Raw genomic sequence first — 22,090 nt, 5'->3', positions numbered from 1 at the left:
GTTTTCTCCATGTCTGTAGCTTCACAGCACAGTTCTGAATAATATTCAATTGTATGGATGAACCACATCCTGAAGGACAGTTTGGTTGCTACCAGTTTGGGAAATTATGAATAGAACTGCTATCCACATTCAGTGTGCTGGTTTTGGTGTGAACATAAGTTTTCAACCCATTTAGGTAAATACCTAGGGGTGTGATTCCTTGATCAGATGGTAGGTCTATGTTTAACTTTCTAAGAACTGCCAAGCCAATTTCCAAAGCGGCTGTATCATTCACATTACCACCAGCAATGACAGAGAGTTCCTGTTGCTTCACTTTCTTATTAGATATGTTACTGTGGGTTTTATTTAACCATTTCAATAGTTGGGTGGTGGTCAATTAGCACTTTATATTAGTAGAAAGACCTGACTGTGGTATCTGTACTTTACTTTTTTAAAGATTTATTATTTATTTATTTAGAGTGAGAGAGAGAGTATGAGCAGAGTGAGAGGGAGAGGGAGAGAATCTTAAATGGACTCTTTGCTCTGCACGGAGCCCAACATGGGGCTGGATATCTTGACCCTGAGATCATGACCTGGGCAGACACCAAGAGTCAAGACACGCAACTGACTGAGCCACCCAGATGCCCAGGTATCTGTACTTTAATTTTTTTTTTAAATTTGAGTAGAGTTGACACAACGTTGCATTAGTTTCAGGTATAAAACATACTGATTGAACTTCTCTATATGTTATGCTGTGTTCACCTCAAGTGTAGCTACCACCTATCACCATACTTTTTAAGATATAATGGAATGGGTGTTTTATTTCAAGTTAAAGTCCTTTGCAATGATTGCAAGTAATTGGTTGTATACAAACATCATGGAGACAGAGGTTTGGGTGTTTTTCCATTCACACTTTTTCAGGTTTTATAGCCATAGTTCATTAACAGTTTCATGGGTGAGAAAGCCAATGATATGACCCTGCAAATAACCATTGATGGTGTTGACACAAAGCTCTTAGAGAACTTAAATCCTATCTGAATACAAGCTGGGAAATGATTTCATGGCCCCTGCTGAGGATACTGATGACTTTTGACAATATTTTGATTAAGATTATGACCAGGGACCCAAGCATACCTGAATCCTACCTTGCCAGACACCCTTCCTCCAATGGCCTTCCCAAAGAAGTTACTCACCAAGAACAATAGCAGTTGGAAGTCAGAGAGTACTGTATGACTAACAGCTCTTCAAGTTCTTCCTGTTGAGCTGGTGTGAAGATTAAGCTGGAAGTTTGGAGGAATCACACATCCACAAGTCCACACATCTCACACATGATGGGGCTCAGGGTGCCAAATGACCACCCAGGTCCAATCCATCTCTGCCTTTTGTTTGTCTTCCCTCTAGGTCATCTTCATTCTCCATGAATCTCTCTGATGGGGGAGCCTGCATATCCAGGTGTACACCCCACCTGTTTAGCAACCACAGAAGAGAGTGTTCTTTCTCCATAGGCCCAATGTCCTAGGATAATCTAATCTAGTCTGATTTGGATCACATGCTCATTCCCAAACCTATCTCTGAACAGGATTGTGGAGCAACTTATGTCTCCACTCCAGGAAGTAGGTCAAGCTACCTTTAGAGTCACATGGACAAGAAGTGGAGAAATAACAGTTTCCCCAGGAGAAAAATGGTATAGTGCCAGCAAAACAATAAGAAAAGGGGGACAGGAAAAGACAACAGGTAGCTGCTTTACCCCCATATCCAATTTTTGGAAATAGCGTACTTGGGCATGCAAGAGACAGAGAGAAGAGAGAAACAGAGAGGCATAGTGAGCATCCAGTAAGTAGTTGTTGAAGGTATGAGCCTCTTTCTTGGCTCTGGTGCTTAGCCTGTATCACTGTATTCATCAGGTTATAGATAGTTCAGGGTTTGTGACTGTCCCCTTCACTTAACCCCGAACATCCAGTGGGCAGGGATGTGCTCTTATCATCTCTAGACATTTCACATGGAAACTGATCTTAGTAGATACCCAGCAAGAGTTGTGGAATAAATTTTCTCTTTTTAAGATTGTATATATTTATTCATGAAAGACACACAGAGAGGCAGAAACACAGGCATAGGGAGAAGAAGGCTTCATGCAGGGAGACGAATATCCCAGGACCCCAGGATCATGACCTGAGCGGAAGGCAGACACTCAACTACTGAGCAACCCAGGCATCCCTGGAATGAATTTTTAAGGAGACATAGGGTCTACATGAAATACCCTTCAAGGGATCCCTGGGTGGCGCAGCGTTTTGGCGCCTGCCTTTGGCCCAGGGCGCGATCCTGGAGACCCGGGATCGAATCCCACATCAGGCTCCCGATGCATGGAGCCTGCTTCTCCCTCTGCCTGTGTCTCTGCCTCTCTCTCTCTGTGACTATCATAAATAAATAAATAAAAATTAAAAAAAAGAAATTAAAAAAAAAAAGAAATACCCTTCAAGATGTTTGCTGTAAAACTCAGAAAATGATCCAGGGGAAAGTCAACAAACCTGGGTTCTCTCTCAAAGTACAAGCCAAAGGACATCTCAGCACAATGTGACCCTGAATTATTTGTTAGGCTTGTTTTCCTAATGCAACTACACAATCTGAATAAGGTGTTGGGAAAAATGTTATATTGTGAATGAGACAGCATGACTTTGTGGAGGCAGTCCAGGCTTGGGCATCAGATGGCCTAAAAGCATAGCTTCGCCACTTAGCAGAACTTGGAGAAATGACTGAACTTCTGGCATCTTCTGTTTCCTCATGTGTAAGGATTTGTAGGTTGTATGTAAAGTGGCTCAGTAAATGTTGGCATTTCCTGGCCTTGGAAGGTACCTGCTATGACCTCCTTGTCAGGCTGCTAAGGGACCCAAGATGGCACTAGGGAGACCCCAGATACTCAGTGGCAAAACACCTCTGCTGAAGGAAGCAGTTGTTGGAAGCAGGAGATGGCTATCAGCCTGGGAAGCCTTGGTTCCCTGGATTCTCCTTCTCTGTCTACTCTCTGTCCCTTTATTTTCTGTTTCTTGTGGAATCAGACTCAATGGGTAGCCTAACTCTCACATAAAGATGAAATTCCAGGGTAAAGAGTCTTTGGATCCAAGGAACACTCTGGTTCATCAGTTTATAGATGTGATCAATGTTCCTTGTTACCTTCTCCTCTCTATTTCTGCTGATGACAATCCCTCTGCCATCCAACCTGAGAAAATTCTGATATGTTTCTAAGACACAATTCTTACTTTGCCCCATCTGTCTTTAAGATTGGGGTCCTTATATTTTTAAAATAAACCAGGCAATTTAATGAGGAAAGAGGAATCTGACAACCAGTTGATTCTACAGGGAAGAAAAACAAAACAAAACTATAAAATCAATTGGTGGAGTAAATTGGTCACTAACTTCATCTCACAGAACAAAACCTGTTGCTCCATTTGTTAATGACTCCTATGTTCATGTTAATCTCCTCCTATGTTTCTTGCCTTTTTTGACCACTTCCTTGGAGTGTTACCCCCCACTCTATCTATGCTATTAATTCTATCTCATCATCATAGTTGTACCTTATGTTATTTCAATCCCTTATTTTTTGATGGCTAATTTTATTTTTTCCATTTTTTTCCAATTAGTTTTGTGCTCCTTCCATTCCTCATATTTCTGAGCATAATGAGTAGGAAATGAGGCTCTGTTTGCCAAGTAGTCCCTTGATGCCCAGAACTTTATGGGTTCTTTATGTTTCCATGGGTGGAAGCACTATCCTAGGTGTTTGGGACAGAGGAGGACATTGAAAATACAATCAGGAGATCAATGGACCCAAGTGCCACAAGGAAGACCAGGTTCCAGGAGTGTGATCAAGGCACAGGTGTAGGTTGGTTTGCTAGTGGACAGAAAATGTTCCAAAAGGGAGTGGCTCTCGGCTGCTACTCCTTCCCACGGTTATTGGTCTTAGCCGGAGGAAGAACTATCTTGGAATGAACAGGGCATTTAACTATAATTCCAAAGAATTTCTGCATAAACAAATCAAGGTACCATTTGAGAGTTCTGCTTGGGCAGAGAAAAGTTGTTTCACTCTGTTAGGAGGGACCCAGGATGGGTAGAACCCAAAAGGTGCACTCAGGGCACATGGCAATTTTTCTCAGAGTTACTGGGCTGTCTCATTGTCATGAAGCAGGCCAGAAAGATCTCTAGGACTTCTCTATAAGAGTTAAGGTCACTGCAGACATTCAGCAGATGCCATTTATTGTGGTTGCAACTCCCTCCACCTTATAAAGAGGGCAAGCAGTCTTCTCTTCCATCCAATGGGTATCTGTTTGCACAGCATGATCCCAAATAGGGGACGGCTAAAACCCTTTCATGGGAACAGACTCATTCAGAGCTTACAACTATGATCTCTAGGTCTTGTTCAGTATCGTTGTCTCTTCTCCGACATTGATAAAGCATGCATAAAGTGGTAAGTCCAGTATGAAGTGCAGAGAAGATCTAAATCTTCCGTTCTATTGGTTTGTCCATTAATATGGCCACTATATTTGCCTATAGTGCAAATGTTCCTATATTATCCATTAACAGGAGATGCTGCAACTGGAGCATCCCTGACCTAGAGATCGTGGGTGATAAATGTCAACCAATCAAAAGCAGGAAAATCTAGATGCAGAGTACTTTCTTCCAAGGGGCATACATGGGATTGACTATAGATCCCACCACACAAAATAGACTTTTCCTGCAAAAGTTGCCATAGCTCATGAAGAGTGCCTTGGGTAAAACTGAACTTGCTTTCCAAGATGCAACAGTTAGACCCAGGTCAGGAGCTTGATCTGAAGCAAAAATGTGGTCTGTGTAGGTGGGGAGCCAATTGCTCCCAATGGGACAATGGAACTCAGCTTCTGCCTAAGGTTAAAATTTGCCTGTGCAGAGATGCAACATGTATTCCTCTATAGCAAAACCCAACATGCTCGTGATCCCTCATTTCTTCTGGTGGTGGAGACAAAATAAACTTGACTCTGTCAGGCAGCTCAGTAACTTCTGGTTTAAAATTTCTGGGAAAATGCTCAAACAATTCAAAGTTGTGGTACTTAATCAATAGCTGCACATCATCAGATCTGTTTTGATATGAGAATGCACTATTTCCCAAGGGATCTACTATACCATCAGGCAGTCTTTGCACATCTGTACACACTCCAATGGGGAAGGAAGTGTTGAGTGACTGGTGCTGGGGCGAGGCTAAGAAGGCTGCCCTGCAGAAGCTCTCAAACTGGAGGGAGGAAGTAGAAGGAGCAGTAGGAGGTGGTGGTCTAGATACAGAGTGAAATCAGAGTAGTTTCCTCTAATTTACCACAAAAAAATTAAGTGCAAAGATTGGCATCTTATAAACTAGAGTTTATTAAAGAAAAAAAGTAAAACAATTTTCTTTAAACAAGAAATGAATGTATATACTCTAGAAGAATACCAAGGATGGGAATCTACTCAGTTTAGGTGGCAATCTGGAAACTTTTGGAACAAGTGTCCCCAAAAATTCTGAGACTCTTGCTGAAAATGACAAGGATGCTGATTGGCAATGTCCAGGACAACTTGTCCTCCCAGGAGCCCTCTGGTCAGGTTTCCTCCTCTAGTGTCAAAGAGAGGCATTCTCAGAGGGCTGGGCTTTGTTCTCCCAGCGATGGAAGATTGCACAGCAGAAAGGACAATAGACAATAGACTCAGAGCTATGAAACCACTTCTGTGGTCAGGACACACAGCATCCATGTGGCCATGGTCTCAGTTTAGAGTGAAGGGCAGAGTAAAAGTAAGAGACATGCTGAATCTCAAAAGAAAGCAAGTTTAAACCATAATAAGCTAGAACTTTATGCTAAATGTAACAGGAAGCCGCTAAAGGGGTTGTATTGGGGCAAACAATGGATCAGATTTAGGTATGTGAGTCTCAGGCGAAAGAGGACAAGAGAATGGAAAAAGGAGATTCTTTCCCAAGCATTTTTAGTGGAGCATAAAATGGCTTAAATTTCCAGTTGCATATGGGGGCATGATGGAAGAAGGGGAGTCAAAAGTCACACCTTTTCCTGTTGTGTATAGGGCATGTCATGATGACACCATTCACAGGAAGGCAGAGTAAGTTGAGGGAGTGGAAAGGGAAATGGAGATGAGATTCACTGGGGACATAGAGGATGGGGGGAAGAGAAGGAGCACTATTTTTGCCCCAAGCAAACTTTCTCCATAATGTGTACAAGGGAGGTGGTGGGTCAAGGATGAGTCATTTTGTAAGCAACAATTTTGATCCCTTGTGACCTTCCTGCTCTTTCCTCCCCAGGGGAACTGGATTGGAAATATGACGTTCAAGAACTGTATTTACTAGTGGGCAGGGTCACTGCGCCTCAAAGACAGATCTCTTCTTCGCCTCCTCCTCAGTGCAAAAGCCTTCTGTTTGCCTGTCACCCCACTCCTGTCTCCTTGCAGCTGGCCTCCTGGGAATGCCTGTATCTGGGTGCATACACCAGTGCACCAAGGATGGATGCACATGGTATAGAGGCCTCATTTAGTTGTAACAATTAAAAAATGTATTCATTTTTGTCGTTATAACAAATTACCACAAATTTGGCTCAAAATAACTGAAATCATTCTCTCACAGCTCTGGAGGCCAGAAGTCTGAAATTAGAATCACTGAACCATAATCAAAGTGTCAGTGGGGTTGTGCTCTAGGGGCTTAAGGGAGAGTCTGTTTCTGGCTTCTTCTACCTTCTGGTGGCGGCCAGCATTCCCTGACTTGTGGCCACATCATTGCAATTTCAAAGCCAGCATCTTTGAATCTCTCTCTGCTCTGCCTTCAGGTCACCTTCTCCTCTGCGAGTTGTCCAACCTTGCTCTACCTCCTTCATATAGAGAATGCATGTGATGCCATTTAGGACTCACCTAGATAATCCAGGAAAATCTGTCTGTCGCACTATCCTTAATTCAATGATATCTGTAAGGATGCCTTCTTACCATACGAGGTCACATTCACAGATTCCAGAGATCAGGGCACAGATGTGCTTTTGGGGAGCCATTTTTCCAGTCTCCCCCAAAAGCCCTACTCTGAGCACAGGTCAAACCTGTGTCCCCATTAAAGTGTCCCAGAAGCCATGCATTTGAGAGGGCACTGGGAATTTGTCTAGCCATTAATATAATATTTTGGTCTCTATTTGGAAAGCAACCCTTTGTGTGTTTATTACATTGACCAGAATCAAGGAAGGAAGGAAGGAAGGAAGGAAGGAAGGAAGGAAGGAAGGAAGGATTGAAGGAAGGAAGGAAGAAGGAAGGGAGGGAGGGAGGAAGGGAGGAAGGAAGGAAAGAATCTCAGGCCTGGAATTCTTTTTCTAATCTCCTTGACTAAACCATAGAAAATTCTATTAGAAGCTGCCACTGATTGTGAATGAAGTTGGTCCTGAGAACTTCCAGATCATTGATACTTTCATAAAATCGGTATGATAAGAACTGATAACTTAAAGATCATTTCTAGGATTGTTTTCAAATTACAGATCAGTGCAAACTTCCACTCAACGGGCCTAGAAATAAATTTTTCTAGAACAAGAGCCCTCTGTATTGTGAGGGCTACATCTAGTTCTGGAACAAACTTGCCCTAATTAGATTAGAAAAGAATTCTGACTAGATTTTACTACAAAGAAACAAGGTAACAGTTATGGAAGAGCCAAGTGGAACTTCAGCTATGAACAGTCTTTTTCGAGATCTGTGAAAGCCAGGGGAGAGAGGAAGACTGTTTGTCGTAAATTCTGTGCTATTGTCGAAATTCTGATATTCTCACCCTCAACTCTTTCCACATGTTTGTGAAGCCTTTGTTCTACCTCGCTGACTTTCTGACTTCTGTGGCACATCTCCGAGTGTCTCTGTTTGGAATAGTAAGACAAACACTTGTGACATCACTTTCCTCAAACCATCATCAGAGAACTTCCAGTCAACCAGGCTAGTGCTTTTTAATTTTTATTTTTTTCTATTTGTCTAAATTGGGCGGGGGGGGGGGGCGGAGGGGATAAAAAAAAACCCACATAACATAAAATTTACCACCTTAATCATTTCTAAGTGTCTAGTTCAGGAGTGTTAGGTATAGTCACACTGCTGTGCAACCAATCTCCAGAACTTTTTCATCTTATAAAATTAAAACTGTACCCATTAAACAGCAATTCCTCACTCTGACCCCCTCCCCTCAGCCCCTGGCAACCACCTCTCTTCTTCCTGTCTCTACTTTCTGTCTCCAGATACTTCATATGAATAGGATTAGTATTTGTCCTTTTGTGACTGGCTTGTTTCACTCAGCACAATGTCATCAAGGTTCATCCCACATTGAAATGCATGTCAGAACTTCCTTTTTAAGCGAATAATATTCCGTTGTATGGAGAGACCACATTTTATTTATCCATTCATCCATCCATGGACACTGGGTTGTTTCTATTTCTTGTCTACTGTGAATGGTGCTGCTATAAACACAGGTGGACATGGCCTCTGAGTTCCTGTGTTCATTCATTTAAGAACTTACTTAAAAGTAGAATTACTAAAATAAATAAATAAATAAATAAATAAATAAATAAATAAATAAATAAATAAAAAAGTAGAATTACTGGATCATATGGTAACTGTTTAATTTTTTGAAGACCCGACAGACAATTTCCCACAAAGGCTGTACCAGTTTACATTCCCACCAACATTGCCCAAGGGTTCCCATTTTACCACATCATCTCCAACATTCATTATTCTCTGGGGTTTTGTTTGTTTTGTTTTGCTTTTTTTTTTTTTTTAATAGTAGCCAACCGATTGGGTGGGAGGTGATACCTCATTGTGGTTTTGATTTGCATTTTCTTTAGGATCAGTAATATTAAGTATCTTTTCATGTGCTTATTGCCATTTGTATATCATCTTGCGAGAAATGTCTGTTTAAATCCTTTGCCTGTCTTTTAACTGAGTTATTTGAGGTCTTTTTGTGGTTGGTTTGTAGTTCTTTATATATTATCAGATATATGATTTGCAAATATTTTACCCCATATTTTAGATTGCGTTTCACACTGTGGAATGTGTCCTTTAACGCACAGAAGTTCGATTTTGATCTATTTTGTCTGGTTTTACTTTTGCAGCTTGTGTCTCTGGTGTCCAGACTGTGCTTTCTTTTCAGACTTAATTTTTTTAGAGAAGTTTTGAATTCACAGCAAAACTGAGCGTCAGCGAGAGATTTCCCACATGCCTCCTGCTCTCACACACGCACTGATTTTGCCAGTATCCACAACAGCCCCCAGAATGGTGCACATGTTACAATTGATGAACGTGGATCGAAACATCAAAATCATCCCCAGTCCATAGTTTACATTAGGGTTCTCTCTTGGTGGTGTACATGTTATGGGTTTTGCAAAATGCATAATGACATGTATCTATATTTTAGTATCTTACAGGGGTTTTTTTTAGCTCCCTAAAAATCTGTGCTCCACCTATTCATCCTTCCCCCCTTCCCCAACCCCTAGTAATCACTGATCTTGTTATTGTCTCCATAGATTTCTCTTTTCCATTATGCCATATATTGGGAATCATATAGTATGTAGCTTTTTCAGGTTGGCTTCTTTCACTTAGCAATATGCATTTATGTCTCCTCTGTGTGTTTGCATGGCTTGATGACTCACTTCTTTTAAATGCTGAATAATATTCCATTGTCTGGAAGTAGCATAGCTTACTAATCCATTTCCTTTTTGAAGGACATCTTGGTTGCTTCCAAGTGTTGATGATTACGAATAAAGCTGCTATAAACATCCATGTGTAGGTTCTTGTGTGGATGGACCTAAGTCATCAACTCCTTTGGGTAATTACTAAGGAACTAGAATGCTGGATCCTATATAGTAACTGTATTTTTAGTGTTATTTAAAAAAAAACACCAACTGTCTTCCAGAGTGGTTATATCATTTTGCATTCCCACCAGCAATGAGTGAGAGTTCCTATTGCTCCACATCCTCGCCAGCATTTGATGTTGTCAGTGTTCTGAGTTTTTGACATTTTAATAAGCATATAGTGGTATCTCACTATTGTCTTTTTTAATATTTTCTTTATTTATTTGAGAGAGAGGGAGAGCACAAGTGAGGGGAGGGGGTGGAATGGGATACAGGGACAAACAGGCTCCCTGTTGAGTGGGGAGCCCAATGTGGGGCTCAATCCTGGGACCCCAAGATCAGGACCTGAACCAAAGTCATACGCTTAATTGAGCCACTCAGGCACCCCAAAGAATTTACTGCTTTATTTTTTTATTATTATTTATGTTTTAAATAGGCTCCATGCCCAGGATGGAGCCCAACATGAAGCTTGAACTCACCACCCTGAGATCAAGACCTGAGTTGAGATCAAAAGTCCAACACACTCAGCTGACTGAGCCACCCAGGTTCCCCTTTTCACTATTGTCTTAAGTTCCATTTCCCTGAGGGACAATGATGTGGAGCATATTTTCATATGCACAGACCAGAAGAGAATGTCATTTTTTATTTTAAAAAGTTTTTAATCGGGTACAGTATAACAGTGTTATATTAGTTTCCAATGTACAATACAATGAACAATTGTGTATGTTACTCAGTGTTCATCACAGTAAGTGTGCTATTAATACCTTTTATCTATTTTTCCCATTCCCCTGGCTCCCACAGACCTTCCATCTTGCAACCACCAGTTTATTCATTGTATTTGAGAGTCTGATTTTTGCTTATTTGTCTTTTTTCTTTGTTCTGTTTCTTAAATCCCACACATGAAGAAAATCATATGGTATTTTGTCTTTCTCTGTTTGGCTTATTTCATTTAGCATAATACCCTCTAGGTCAATCCATATCGTTGCAAATAACAAGATTTCATTCTTTTTTATGGCTGAGTAATATTTCATTGTATAAATACACTACATCTTCTTTATCCATTCATCTATTGGATTGTTTCTATTGGGATATTTTAAATAATGCCGCAGTAACACGGGTATATATATCTTTTTGAATTTGTGTTTTCATTTTCTTTGGGTAAATACCCAGTAGTGGAATTACTGGATTATATGGCAATTTCATTTTTAATTTTTTGAGGAACTTTCATACTGTTTTCCACAGTGGCTTTACCAGCTTACCTTCCCACCAACAGCGCATGAGCATTTCTTTTTCTCCACATCTTTGCCAACATTTGCTATTTCTTGTCTTTTTTATTCAAAGCATTCTTTGTATATTTTCGATAATAGTCAGATATATCTTTGTAAATATTTTCTCCCAGTTTATGGCTTGCCTTCTAACTCTCTTGATACTGTCTTTTCACAGATGGAAGTTTTCAATTTGATAAAGCCCAGCTTATCAATTCTTTATTACACAGATCATACCTTTGGTGGTACATCTAAAAATTCCTTGCCATACCCAGGCCAGTGCTTTTTACAGTGTATTTTGCATACAACTCATGTGTGGACCTTGCCAAATGCACATTCTGATTGAGAAAATCATAGATAGGGACCGAGATTTAGCATTTCTAACAGGGTCTCAGATGATGTTGATGCTATTGAATGCCACAAATGACACTCTACTGGCCAGGTTCAAAGAAGAAGACAAATCCCACCAGTACTGTTAACCATAAGTTATTAGGTGCTTACCATTCTTCAGATACTGTGCTAATTAAGCATCTAACAAATACAACACTTAATTTAATGCTCATAACCCTATAAAGTAAATATTTTATTTCGCCAGGACTTTTTTTTAGTTTTAGTTTCTAGTGCTGGAAACCCAACCAAAACTAATACAAACAAAAAAGGAATTTTGAAGAAACACATTAAGAGAGAAGTCTGGGGGTAAATGCATCCTTGGGGATGATGACAATGGAAAGGGTCTCCTGGAGTTTCATGAGCCTGGTACCTCTTCTCCCCTCCTTCCTCTACTTATATTTGGCTCTCTTTGGTTTATTCTCTCCTATTCCAAACATGCTTTCTTTCCCCTGTGTAATAGGAAACATGGCTTCAGCAACTCCCTTTAGTTCTTGATGCAAGGAATAAGACAGGGTTTGCCACTGTCACTAGAATGAATAAAACTCCAGAGAAGGATTCCAATTGACCTCACTTGAGTCACTTTCCCAGCTTTGGCCCGCTGTCTGTGGCTAAGAGAGTGGGTCACTATTGTTGGCCAGGCCTGAGTTAAATGTCCAGCCCTGTGGCCAGAGATGTGTGGCTGGTGATTGGCAGCCCTTCCAGAACCAGATGGTGTTGAACCACTCCCCAAAGAAAGAGACACCTAGCAGACAAAATAACAGAAACCAATAACAGAGTCAGCATCTCTACTTCATCAGGGGGAAAGAAATGAGATTGGCAAAGTTTCACCAACCTGTTTGAGTTACACATCTAGTAAGAGAAAGAGACATGTTTTCCCAAAAGTGTTGTTCAGATATGCACTGGAGGGCCTAAGAAACCAATACCCTCTATTACTAGGTTATGCTGACATGGCAGTGTCAGCTGGTCACTGCTACACGAATTTGACTTTAGCTCTGTTGGAGGAATGTTCTCACCTGCAATCAAGGGGCCTCATTACTGTACCACATATTTTATTGAACAAGCGTGTCTTCACCTCCTACAAGTGGTAATGAGAAAAGAAAATCCCTCTCCTCTCCCCTATTGAGAAAGGACCTGACATTGGAGCAAGGTTGAAAAGAGAAGAATGCATAATAGGACAGAAAATCTGGACAGCACAGTGAAGAAGGCTTGGAGCCAGACTCATGGATCTCAAGGCTACTCACCCAGTAAAGAGGTGTCAAGGGAGGAAGGAGAGTAAGAAGAGGCTTTCAGTCCATTAAGCCTGTGACTCTTCATTTCAGCTCAGGTCATAATCTTAGGGTCGTGAGATCAAGCCCACATAAGGCTCTGTAGTTAGCATGGAGTCCACATGGGATTCTCTCTCTCTCCCTCTTCCTCTGCCCCTTTCCCTGCTCTCTCTCTCTCTCTCTCCCTCAACAAATAAAATCTTTAATAATAAAAAAAGTTCCCAGACCTTTCTACAACATAGTTACCAGCATTCCATCTTCAAAGCTGTCTCTTATTTCCCAGAAATGCACACTTCATTTGGGGAATGCAGATGGTCAAGGACTCCCGCATCCTGATGCTTGCATTTTTGTGCATCCCTTGCACTTATGTATCCAAAGCATAAGTTTTCTAAAATATTACTATAATTTCAGCAAAATCTAAATTGGTCCTGAGTCACCTCACCAAGTGGAAGGAGTCAGACAAAATGCCTCCCAGTTTCACACTTCCTAAGAGGCTGGGTTCTAACTGCAACATGCCATTAAAAAGAGATCACTCTGTCTTCAGAAATGTCTGCCCACCTTAAACTTTAATTAAGTTTCCAAGCAAAACAAATGAAGATGTCGAAAATAAAGGTAAAAATCAGCCCAGCAAAAGATGGGAATAATGGAGTTGTAGGACATTCTTCATGGGAGTTGACGGAGGTATACAAAATGAGTTGCTCATTCCCAGCTCAGTCATGCAACCCTAAATCACACTGTGGGTCCCAGCATAGTTATTATCTTCAGAAGACTTTTTGCTGGGACAAATATCACAGTCCGCCAACTCTCCAAAGCTCTTTCTACACTGCATTCTTTGCTGTATTAATACATATTTCTGTTTCTCATCATATAAACACAAAACTTGAATTGATTGACAATAAATGGAGGTAAGCCAAGAAGTCCTGGGTAGTGAGAAATCTAATAAGACATGAGTAACCTGCATCCACAACAGAGTTTGAATCCATAACCTTATTTCCCTTCTTACTTTCTCCAGTGCCTAAGATTTGAATCATTACAGAAGGTAACCAACTCATGTTCAGCTTCCAACTTTTCTTCACCTGGATTTCAAACTCTTAATAAAAAGATTTCCTTTTATTGGCATCTGGGTGGCTCAGTTGGTTAAGCATCTAACTCATGATTTCGTCTCATGTTCTGATCTTAGGGTTGTGAGATCAAGCCCCTGGTCTAGGTCCGCACTCAGCAGGGAGTCTGCTTGAGATTGTCTCTCTCCCTCTGCCCCTCCCCCATTCATACTTAATAGATAGATAGATAGATAGATAGATAAATAGATAGATAAATCTTACATAAATAAAGATCAAATTAGCAATTCACCACACTACCATGACTTGCAGTGATGTAGAAAAGATGTGTACATGAAGGAATCCCACACACTGATTTGGACCAGGATGCACTGGTGCAGAGCCTGTTTGTAATGAGGAAACTGACTTCATGTTTCCTCTCTGACTACTGATGGCTCTGAAGCCTCACCTTCCTCTTCCCCTTGTGCCTTTTTATGAACATGAGCCTAGAAAGCCTGGGGACTCCCTCTGCTGGGAGGAACATTTGCCCTCACATTAAAAGACCAGGTTGGGCTCCATCCCTTGCTCTTTCAAGCCATTTGGGGCCTACTCAAGAGGCCTGCTCTGCTGCCCAAAGACCTCCACTATATGAGCTATACACCTTTCCATACTCTTTCAATATGTGTGTGGCATCGTCAGTTTGGACATTCGAAAACAAATTTTAGGTAGCATCCATCTTCCTCCGCAGGAGACCATGATGCTATTTGGTTGAGATGCCTTGGCAAACTGCCATTGGCAGAAGGAAGCCACAGGGAATGAGGAGGGATCCTGGGGTCTGCCGGAAGAGTCAGTGATGAAGCCTGAGAAGGAAAGGACCACACCTGCACCAAAGAAACTGCTCCACAAGGAAACAATCTCTGAACAACGCAGCTCACTAGAGAAAGGCACTACCTTTGCACAAATTGCCCAGAAGGCATGATGCTGGCCTCCAGCAGTTCCTGGTAAGAAAGATTATTCCTGCCTCCTTTATCATTCTCCCCTCCCCACTCTCTATGGTCCAGGGGGGCCAAGCCAAATTTTTCAGAAATGAGAAAAGAGAATCATAAATAAGAGAATCCATCCAACCCCTTCACCCCCAAGTTGGAAGTTTTCTGCTCACTAAGACTTCCTACAGAAATACCTGTACCTTGAATGGATGGTGAACACAGAGATTCTTACGTAGGACTCATCCTTCTAAGTACAAAATTGAGACTGGACTAAAAGTGACTGTAGGTTTTTTTAATACCTCAAGCTGACCAGAAATATGCAATGACCCGAGTTTTCCTCCAAAGGCAAGGGGAAACAAGCAAAGTTGAAGGTGTACAGGGAAAACCAGTGAAACTGTTCCTTATATCTTCAACATTCTTATTGCAATAATAAATAACCCCTGCCACCATCATTCCCCAAAGTGAAGAAGGAGACAGTTCATGACAGTTCCACTGGCTGGCTGGACTCTGACATCAGCAGACCACAGAGATTGATCTAGAAAATGTATAGTCCTCTCAGAGGGCTCTAGAAGTCAGAGCCAGTTACTTTCCAGTCTAATGATGATCTATGAATTAATTCTAGAGAAACACATCCAGATCATCACAGGCCACTTAGGGCCTGCAGTTACCTGGTTTCACCTCAACTTAGGACACACTTTGGAGATATCAATGATTACGTTACAAGAGTTTACTTATCTAAATATATATAAGATTGTGTCCTTTGAGGTAGGAATTGAGATTTCATTGATGAATCTGGCAAAGCTTCAGATAAACCAGTTAATTTGTTGGGCTTGCCCAATAGCCACTGACACAAAGTTTCTAAGTTTGGCAGTGAATTTCAAGGGTCTATGTGTCATCACCCTCAACCACCCTCTGCCATTGGCTATTGGTTCATCCAGCCTATAGCTGAACATTGTGTCTCTCACACAGCTCTTCTGACTAGGGCAAGCCAGGCTTTTCATTATCCCTTCTGTGAAGCAAATCTTGACTCCATCCTGCACCCATTAACTCTGGCTCTAACTCTGCAGTCACAGGTACCAGTCTGACTTTCCTTCCTTGAGGAAGCTCTAGCTATGTGAAAGCAAGCATCAGCCTCAGCAAGTCTTTCATTCTTCATATGATCTTGGTTTAGCTTCCTCACTAACCCAAAGACCCTCCTATAACATGTTCCACTTTCTCTATGCCCGAGCAAAGTATGATGCAAGCTGTGTGTGCCATGCTCCAAACACATGGTGTGGGCTCTAGTCAAGAACAGGAAGCTCCAGTCCCTCCTATTTTTAAGAATATATATCACTGAAGCAGGCATGTATAGGAATATCTTGGAGATATTGTAGATTCAGTTTCAGACTACCCCAATAAAGCATAATACTACAATAAAGTGAATGAAATCATTTTTTCTGGTTTCCTGATGTATATATAAGTTATGTTTGCACTACACTCTATTAAGTGCAATAGCATTATGTCTAAAAAATAGCATACATACTTTAACTTAAAAATACTTTATTGCTAAAAAATGCTAACCATAATCTGAGCTTTCAGCAAGTCATACTTTTTCTTCTGGTGGAGGGTCTGGCCCTGATGTTGACAGCTGCTGACTTATCAGGATGGTAGTTAATGAAAGTTGGGATGGCTGTGGCAATTTCTTAAAAAAACACAACAATGAAGTGTGCCCATCAACTGACTCATTCTTTCACAAATGACGTCTCTGTAGCACACACTGTTTGATAGCATTTTACGCACAGAATTTCTTTGATAATTGGAGTCAAGCCTCTCAAACTCTGCAGCTGCTTTATCAACTAATTTGGTGTAAAATTCTAAAATCTTTGTTGTCATTTCAACAATCTTCACAGTAGCGCCACCAACAGTAGATTCCTTCTCAGTAAACCACTTTCTTTCCTCATCCATAAGAAGTGATCCTCATCTGGTTATGTTTTATCAGAGATCGCAGCAATTCAGTCCCATCTTCAAGCTCCACTTCTAACTCTAGTTCTCTTTCTGTTTCCACCACATTGGCAGTGACTTCCCTCACTGAAGTCTTGAATCTCTTGAAGTCATTCATGAGGGTGGGAATCAACTTCCTTCAAACTCCTGTGAATGTTGGTATTTTGATCTCTTCCCATGAATCATCTATGTTCTTAATAGCATCTAGAACGGTGAATCCTTTCCAGAAGGTTTTCAGTCTACTTTGCTCACATCTATCAGAGGAATCACTGTGTATGCCAGCTATTGCCTTTCAAAATGTATTTCTTAAATAATAGGACTTGAAAGTTGAAATTTCTCCTAGATCCATGGACTACAGAATGGATGCTATTAGCTGATGTGAAAACAACATTAATCTCATTATCCATCTCCATAAGAGCTCTTAGGTGACCAGGTACATTGCCAATGAGTAGTAGGTTTCAACACTGGGCCTAAAATATTTCAGCAAACCATGATACAAACAGTTGGGCTTTGATCCAGGTTTTGTTGTTCTGTTTATAGAGCACAGGAAGAGTAGATTGAGCATAACCTTCTAAGAGCCCTCGGATTTTCAGAGTAATCAATGTACATTGGCTTCAACTTAATCTCATCAATTGCATTAGCCCCTAACAAGAGAGTCAGCCTGTCTTTTGAGGCTTTGAAGTCAGGCACTGACTTCTCCTCTCCAGCTATGAAACCCTAGATGGCTCTTCCAATAAAAGGCTGTTCTGTCCACACTAAAAATCTGTTGTTCAGTATAGCCATATCCACCTTCATGAACTATCTTAGCTAGATATGGGTAACTTGCTTTGCAGCTTCTACATCGGTGCTTGCTGTTTCACCTTGCACAGATGCTTTCCTCAAACCTCATGAACCAACCTCTGCTAGCTTCAGACTTTTCTTCTGCAGCTTCCTCACCTCCTCAGGCTTCATAAAATTGAAGAGAATTAAGGCCTTGCTCTGGATTAAATTCTGGCTTAAGGAAATGTTGTAGCTGGTTTGATCTTCTATCCAGACCATTCAAACTTTCTCCATATCAGCAATCAGGCTGTTTTTCTTTCTTGTTTGTGTGTTCACTGAAATAGCACTTTACATTTCCTTCAAGATTACTCCTTTGCATTCACAACTTGGCTTAAATCTTTGGATGCAAAAGGCTTAGCTTTTGGCCTATTTCAGCTTTCAACATGTTTTCCTCACTGAGCTTAATCATTTTTAGCTGTTAACATTAAGTGAGAGATGTATGACCTTTCCTTTCACTTGAACACTTAGTGGCCATTGTAGGGTCATTAATTGGCCCAATTTCAATATTGCTGTGTCTCAGAGTAAGAAGGCCTAAACAGAGGGAGAGAGATTGGGGGATGGCTGGTTGGAGGAGTCAGTACACACACAACATTAAATATTAAGTTCACCATCTTGTGGTCCGTGGTGCCCCAAAACAATTACCATAGTAACATCAATGAATCACAGATCACCACAATGAATATAATGATGAAAAAGTTTGAAACTGTGCAAGAATTACCAAAATGTGACACAGAGATACAAAGCAAGCAAATGCTTTTGGAAAAATGGCACCAACAGACTTGGCTCAATGCAGGGTTGCCACAAAACTTCAATCTGAAAAAAAAAAAAATTCTGCAATAAAATGAAGCTTGACAAAATGAAGTATGCACATCTGATGTTGTGCAGTGATTTGTGATTTACAAAACACTTTCCATACACCATTTCTAGCTTTTATAGCAGAATCAATATCGACAATGCAACATGTATGTACACATGACATTGTACATGATTTATAGTTTACAAAACACTTTCCCATATGCTGTCTAGCATATATAGCAGCCAATTTATGGTAGACTCACTTGAAAAATGCTAATTGTTACAACCTCTCATCTTTTTTGTAGATATTGATACTGAAAAATCTTCTCCCCTTTGCATATTTGCATAGGGAGTTTAAGCGCAACTTCGGTAGGAAGTTAACCATGTGACGTTTCATTTTGCAAGGTTATTATCATTTGGGGTTGTCAAGATTCTCACAGACCAAACCTGCATGAATTCTCTTCCAAACCTGCATGAATATGAATCACTACTAGATAACAGAGTTAAGACTGGGCAATGGAATCAGAAAAACTGGGTTCACATTTTGCGCCCCCCCCCCCACGATGATCTTGGGCATATTTCATTTCTTAGCCTCTGTTTCCTTATATAAGAATGGGTTCATTATAAGGCCTATCTCTTGTGGGAATCAACTGAGATCATCCTGTGCAATGCTTAGCACGAAGCCTGGCAGATGGCTAGCGCTTGATACTTGTACTTCTGTTGCTGGCGATGATATTTTGGATGTCATTGATTTCTGTTCCCAGAGGGCTGGTTGACAATGTCGAAGACAAGTACTGCAGCACACTGAGAGAAAATTTCCCCGTGGAGACATGGATTCATTTACCAGTCATTAAACATAAAAACTAACTTCCCTAATTTATTTGTAAATGATCTATCTTTTTATATTTGTCTCATCTACAAGCCTGGTATAATGTCTTCCTTTTCAACCTTTTGAAAAATTTCAAATGTTTTGTTTTCATAATAAACTCATAACCTCCTAATGAAACCCTAAAATAAAGCTATTCTACAAATTGGTTTTTCATTATGACAATCAAAATGGAATTTCATCCAGTTACCGATTATTTGGTCCAAAATGTCTTTGTCAAAACATGAACATGTGAATGAGTGAAAGGAGAATGAACTCATTCTTCGATCTAGCTGCCATTAGTCTGCACACGCTCTTCAGCAGCTTTATCCTGGTTGGAATGATGACTTAAAAATCCATGTCCTCACGCTGGAGATCAAACAAGAAATTTTTTGAAAATCATGGTGGACTTAATGAAGATCAACTGACATACAAATTGTCTGACAAGGAATCTAAGAAGTTTTTTAACCTAAACAAGGAGAAGTTACGTAGGAAAGGAGGATGTATACCCACTTACAGTGCTCATAGGCTGGAAACCACCACTGGCCACATGAACACATGAAAAGATCTACCGCCGATATCCAGAGCAGAGGATACCCAGAGTCACTATATGTTCACAATGTAGTGGATACCATGAAGCCGGGGCAGCTCATTCTACACCAAAGATGTTGGCCATCCTAATTCTAGAAAACTCTCAAAGCTCTGACATGGCTGCCATTAGGCACAACATTTGCCAGGAAGGGCAGAGAGTATGATCCTAAAGTTGAACTAGACATGTTATCCTTTATTTTATCAGAAGTGCTGATTTCTTTCTGTTCAGCTCCACACAGCTGATGTGACAACAGCATCTAGACTAAATGCTGTAAATAATTGTGGCCAAACTATTTTAGAAATCTGTCAGAACACAGACTTCAGTGTTGAGTTCATTTGCACTCATGTTGCCATCATTTCTTACAATGGATCCTCCCTGGAACCTCAAGCCTGGAGGTTACAACAGCTCCTCACTGCTATTGTTCCAGAGTGTCCCTCTGTCCCCCAGCATGTCCTTTAACTTGCTCATAGCTTTGTAAGTCGACGGCTTATTAAAATATACTCAATCACCCCACCTGAGTACGTCATCTGCTCCCTTCTAGGACTCTGACTGATACAACTCCTCTTTCTTTTTCTTTTAAAATTACAGAATAAAGAAAGAGGAAGAACAAAATAATTGGAAGGCATGAAAAACTTGGTTTCATTAGGAACCTCACTAAACGGGATTGCTCACTAAAGATGATGATAAGCATGACAAGGAGAGCTTATTGAGTTGTGACTTAGTTATTCTACTCAGGCTATCACATACAAAAGCACATATTGGAAATAGTAGGAAGCATTCTTTCACAGTGCTGATGAGTTCCAGAAATTTGAGGCAGGTGTTTTAAAACAGGTAATTGTATTCAGGAGTAAGGGATAGAAACCCTGTGACCTTTAATGCATGTTCCGGAAAAAAAATGGATGTGGAGGGAGGTATCCTGAAAATCTGAAAGTAAACCTGCATGCCAATAAAGTCTGTTTAGTTTGGTTAACAGTAATGTTCTCATGTTGGTTTCTCATGTTCAACAAATGCACTGTGTTAATGTGACCTGCTGTCATTGGGAGAGGCTAAAACTGGGTGAGCCATCTCCAGAGGAACGCTCTACCCTGTCTTGGCAACTTTTCTGTAGATCGAAAACTACTTCAAATTTTAAACATTTATCTGTAACAAAAAAAAATAGGCTATGGAAAATATAAAACTTACACTTTAATAATTTTCATAATAAATCATTTAACAAAATCAATGCCCAGAAGTCAAAGGCATTTCTATACACTAACAATGAGACTGAAGAAAGAGAAATTAAGGAGTCAATACCATTTACAATTGCACCCAAAAGCAATAAGATACCTAGGAATAAACCTAACCAAAGAGGTAAAGGATCTCTACCCTAAAAACTATAGAACGCTTCTGAAAGAAATTGAGGAAGACACAAAGAGATGGAAAAATATTCCATGCTCATGGGTTGGAAGAATTAATATTGTGAAAATGTCAATGTTACCCAGGGCAATCTACATGTTTAATGCAATCCCTATCAAAATACCATGGACTTTCTTCAGAGACTTAGAACAAATTATTTTAAGATTTGTGTGGAATCAGAAAAGACCCCGAATAGCCAGGGGAATTTTAAAAAAGAAAACCATATCTGGAGGCATCACAATGCCAGATTTCAGGTTGTACTACAAAGCTGTGGTCATCAAGACAGTGTGGTACTGGCACAAAAACAGACACATAGATCAATGGAACAGAATAGAGAACCCAGAAATGGACCCTGAACTTTATGGTCAACTAATATTCAACAAAGGAGGAAAGACTATCCACTGGAAAAAAGACAGTCTCTTCAATAGATGGTGCTGAGGCAATTGGATATCCACATGCAGAAGAATGAAACTAGACCACTCTCTTGCACCATACACAAAGATAAACTCAGAATGGATGAAAGAGCTTAATGTGAGACAAGATTCCATCAAAATCCTAGAGGAGAATACAGGCAACACCCTTTTTGAACTTGGCCACAGTAACTTCTTGCAAGATTCATCCATGAAGGCAAGAGAAACAAAAGCAAAAATGAACCACTAGGACTTCATCAAGATAAGAAGCTTCTGCACAGCAAAGGATACAGTCAACAAAACTAAAAGGCAACCTACAAAATGGGAGAAGATATTTGCAAATGACGTTTCAGATAAAGGGCTAGTTTCCAAGATCTATAAAGAACTTCTTAAACTCAACAGCAAAGAAACAAACAATCCAATCATGAAATGGGCAAAAGACATGAACAGAGATCTCACAG

The sequence above is a fragment of the Nyctereutes procyonoides genome, unplaced genomic scaffold, assembly GCF_905146905.1.
Source record: "Nyctereutes procyonoides isolate TBG_1078 unplaced genomic scaffold, NYPRO_anot_genome, whole genome shotgun sequence".
Classification (NCBI taxonomy): Eukaryota; Metazoa; Chordata; class Mammalia; order Carnivora; family Canidae; genus Nyctereutes; species Nyctereutes procyonoides.
The sequence above is the reverse complement of the archived record's forward strand: the minus strand, read 5'-3'. Positions refer to the sequence as shown.